Source organism: Taudactylus pleione, unplaced genomic scaffold (assembly GCF_031769625.1).
Source record: "Taudactylus pleione unplaced genomic scaffold, aTauple2 ptg000052l, whole genome shotgun sequence".
In the NCBI taxonomy this organism is placed as follows: domain Eukaryota; kingdom Metazoa; phylum Chordata; class Amphibia; order Anura; family Myobatrachidae; genus Taudactylus; species Taudactylus pleione.
The window spans coordinates 583,479-588,462 of NW_028284454.1; positions in this window are offsets into that span (position 1 = coordinate 583,479).

A 4,984-nucleotide genomic window follows, 5' to 3' on the forward strand; every position below is an offset into this window, starting at 1 on the left:
GCAGTCGCTTTGTGGCATGGATATAACCGCTATTATCTCATCAACAGCGCTGCAACAATACTAAAACTAATTTTGTGCATGCATGTAATCAGGGCAGTTTCTAGCCAAACTGGCTCCCAGTGCGAGAATTCAAAATGCGCCCCCCCCTTCCCTCCTGTTATATTTACTTCTCTGAGCCATGTAATCAGTGACATCACTAATAATATAATCATATTTTAAGTGCAGGTCACTGAAGTGTGGAAAGGACATTGCCGCGTGCACTCCTGGAAAGGGGGCGTGACAAACCAGGAGTGGGCATGTCCCCGTGACATGTCCCCAATTTGTCACTTTTGAGGGTGGGGAAACTGAGGTGGAATTACAGGGAGGGTGAGGGCAGAGACACTGAGGTGGAATTACAGGGAGGGTGAGGGCAGAGACACTGAGGTGAAGTTACAGAGAGGGTGAGGGCAGAGACATTGAGGTGAAGTTACAAGGAGGGTGAGGGCAGAGACACTGAGGTGAAGTTACAGGGAGGGTGAGGGCAGGAGACACTGAGGTGGAGTTACAGGAAGGGTGAGGGCAGAGACACTGAGGTGAAGTTACAAGGAGGGTGAGGGCAGAGACACTGAGGTGGAATTACAGGGAGGGTGAGGGCAGAGACACTGAGGTGAAGTTACAGAGAGGGTGAGGGCAGAGACATTGAGGTGAAGTTACAAGGAGGGTGAGGGCAGAGACACTGAGGTGAAGTTACAGGGAGGGTGAGGGCAGGAGACACTGAGGTGGAGTTACAGGAAGGGTGAGGGCAGAGACACTGAGGTGAAGTTACAAGGAGGGTGAGGGCAGAGACACTGAGGTGAAGTTACAGGGAGGGTGAGGGCAGAGACACTGAGGTGAAGTTACAAGGAGGGTGAGGGCAGAGACACTGAGGTGGAGTTACAGGGAGGGTGAGGGCAGAGACACTGACGTGAAGTTACAGGGAGGGTGAGGGCAGAGACACTGAGGGGGAGTTACAGGGAGGGTGAGGGCAGAGACACTGAGGGGGAGTTACAGGGAGGGTGAGGGCAGAGACACTGAGGAGGAGTTACAGGGAGGATGAGGGCAGAGACACTGAGGTGGAGATACAGGGAGAGGGAGGACAGAGATACTGAGGGGGAGTTACAGGGAGGGTGAGGGCAGGGACACTGAGGTGAAGTTACAGGGAGGGTGAGGGCAGTGACACTGAGATGGAGTTACAGGGAGGGTGAGGGCAGAGACACTGAGATGGAGTTACAGGGAGGGTGAGGGCAGAGACACTGAGGTGGAGTTACAGGGAGGGTGAGGGCAGAGACACTGAGGTGGAGTTATAAGGAGGGTGAGAGCAGAGACACTGAGGTGGAGTTACAAGGAGGGTGAGGGCAGAGACACTGAGATGGAGTTACAGGGAGGGTGAGGGCAGAGATACTGAGGGGGAGTTACAGGGAGGGTGAGGGCAGAGACACTGAGGTGAAGTTACAAGGAGGGTGAGGGCAGAGACACTGAGGTGAAGTTACAGGGAGGGTGAGGGCAGAGACACTGAGGTGGAGTTATAAGGAGGGTGAGAGCAGAGACACTGAGGTGGAGTTACAAGGAGGGTGAGGGCAGAGACACTGAGATGGAGTTACAGGGAGGGTGAGGGCAGAGACACTGAGGTGGAGTTACAGGGACATCTAGAGCAAGAACAATGAGTAGATGTTACAGGGAGGGAACGGGAAGGGACACTGAGGGGTACTTACTGGGAGGTACCTGTCCCACACAATTGAATCAATTTTTTAACATATTAGAGAAATCCACTTGAAAACTGTCATGTTAGTATTGGCCATACTGTGCTCTTTAAATGCCTCCAAGTGCCTCATTATTCATTGTCTGAGGTGTACGAGAGGTTCGGTACTTTGTCCAAGCATTGCTAACTTAAAATATATATATATTTTTCCCCCACCTTCTCCTATAATCATGAGCATGCCAGGGAAAAAATACATTTTGCTGTAAAACGTGTCCGTGAGTTTGGAGTTGAATTACTACATTCCGTTCCCAATACACATTACCTGTATGGTGGTTTCTCTGCAACGCGGAACCTCTGAAGAAACTGATCCTCCCTGGGCATATGGTGTCTCTTTAGTTGGTATTCACTATTCATGTAGGAGATCACATGGTCCAGAAGATGCCAGTTTGTGTAGAAATATGACCAATGTCATCATAATGTAACAGAGGTTCAACCAGACTCCTGCCCCATGTATCCCCACCAGCCCCTTGTGGCTCTCCAACCTCCTTTCTTTATAGCCTCATGCCTCATCTCTCCAGCTTCCTGCCTCCTGCCCCGTCACTCCAGCCTCCTGCCTTTACAGCCTCCTGCCCATGTCTTTCAGCTTCAACTCCTCTTGTGTCCTTCAGCCTCCCCCGTGTGTCGATCAGACAGACCTCGTTCTACAATCACACAGACCTTTCCCTGTTACCTGTTTGTCAATCAGCCAGACCCTCCCCTCATTTGTCAATCAGCCAGACCCTCCTCCCATTTCTCAATCAGCCAGACCCCCCCCGTCATACAGCCACACCCTCCCCGTTTTTCAATCAGCCAGACCCTCCCCCTCCATTTGTCAATAAGCCAGACCCTCCCCCTATTTGTCAATCAGCCAGACCCCTCCTGTTTCTCTTATCATGTGTCCGCAGCCACCAGCCCAGCCCAGCGCACACTTACCTCCTTCCTGCTGCTGGTTCTTTCTCGGTGACGGCATCTCCTTCTGCAATGCTGCGCCTGCTAGCTCCCAGGCCAGTCCTCTCCTCTGCGCAGAGCCGAGACTGAGCGCGCACTGTGACGTCATCATGTCGCACGAGGCGGGGATAGGAGTTAAACTTAGATGCAGCAGGGGAGGCATGGCGCGGGAGGTTCTAACAAGTAGTGTGTTAGACCTCCCAGCTCTTACTTACTGGACGTGCTGCAGACCGGCTAATGGGTGGTCTGGTGCACCGCCGGACCACCCCTTAGTTTCGCCTATGGGTCAGGGCGGAGCGCCCCGTGTGATTGCACGGGTCGCCCACCCCTAGAAACGGCCCTGCATGCAATTACAGGCCCCAACGTGTACACACAGGAACTGGAATGTGACCTAGAACTGCAGGTATTATAGTCAGTGTTAGATAAGTCTGTAGTAATATTGTTATTTTAGACTCACTGTGCAGAACCAGATATTTCATTATTAAAGTGAGGTTGTGCGTATTGATACTTGTATTGAACGTTATGTGTGAACTACTTCATTGATTAATTTAAGTCAAACTGACCCACGACTTCTCCCAAAATGTGCGCGCCTCTCTCCCTGCCCAATGTGCTACTGACCCGGTCTCTCCAGTACCACCCCCCCATCCTCGTTGGTGCCCCTGGTTACATATCCACATGATTATTGTAACTGACCCATTTATTATTAGGGGACCGATGGGGCTGCCTGATATTCAGATGGCGATGATTCTCCTTCCAATGAGGTCTGGGGTTACGAAAAGGGATCCCTCCGCCGCCTCCGAACTGCGAGACCGGCAGCCATGCGCGTGCAGAACCTGAAGTCACCCATGCGCAGTCGTTTGGGCATCACTGGTAAATAACATTACAGCTTCGGTAGCAGTGACTGATGGCGTGATAGAGGCTTTTTGGAGCAATATTACCAAATTTACTATTACATTTCTCCTGTACTTAAGTGTCTACTGCGGCAACTTCTGGCGATTTGTATACTTAATTATCGGAGGCCGTCCGTCCACCCCGATGATGAATAGGCCCCATTAGGGGTAGATTTACTAAAACTTCTAAAATAGACAAGTGCTAGCATTGCCCATAGCAGCCAATCAGCTTCCAGACTCGTCTTCCAGATGGGTAAATACACAGTAATTGCAGGGTCACTAGTGCCAAATATGGAGGCACCGATTATACTGCACTCTTGTGGCACTACAAGTACCAGAAGATCGTGCCTCCATCAATACTAAAGTTAGATAGCCCCGATTAACAGGAAAATTTTATTGTTCTATTATTTAAAATATTGGCCCTTTCATATTTATTAAATATTCTCTGTGTAATTCAAATATTATATATTTTATAATTTCCTATTATTAATTTGCCCCTAAAACAATTGTGCAGCTAATTGTGGGAAACTGGTTACGCCCCGGAATTCACAAGATGATTGGCCACTCCCCTCAGTAATAGAGCACAACAGCCATTGGCAGCCATTATAGTAACGAGCACAACAGCCATTGGCAGCCATTATAGTAACGTAGCACAACAGCCATTGGCAGTCATTATAGTAACGGAGCACAACAGCCATTGGCAGCCATTATAGTAATGAGCACAACAGCCATTGGCAGCCATTATAGTAACGAAGCACAACAGCCATTGGCAGCCATTATAGTAACGAAGCACAACAGCCATTGGCAGCCATTATAGTAACAAGCACAACAGCCATTGGCAGCCATTATAGTAATGAAGCACAACAGCCATTGGCAGCCATTATAATAACATAGCACAACAGCCATTGGCAGCCATTATAGTAACGAGCACAACAGCCATTGGCAGCCATTATAGTAACGAAGCACAACAGCCATTGGCAGCCATTATAGTAATGAAGCACAACAGCCATTGGCAGCCATTATAGTAACGAAGCACAACAGCCATTGGCAGCCATTATAGTAATGAAGCACAACAGCCATTGGCAGCCATTATAATAACATAGCACAACAGCCATTGGCAGCCATTATAGTAACAAGCACAACAGCCATTGGCAGCCATTATAGTAACAAGCACAACAGCCATTGGCAGCCATTATAGTAACGAGCACAACAGCCATTGGCAGCCATTACAGTAATGAAGCACAACAGCCATTGGCAGCCATTATAGTAATGAAGCACAACAGCCATTGGCAGCCATTATAATAACATAGCACAACAGCCATTGGCAGCCATTATAGTAACGAGCACAACAGCCATTGGCAGCCATTATAGTAACAAGCACAACAGCCAT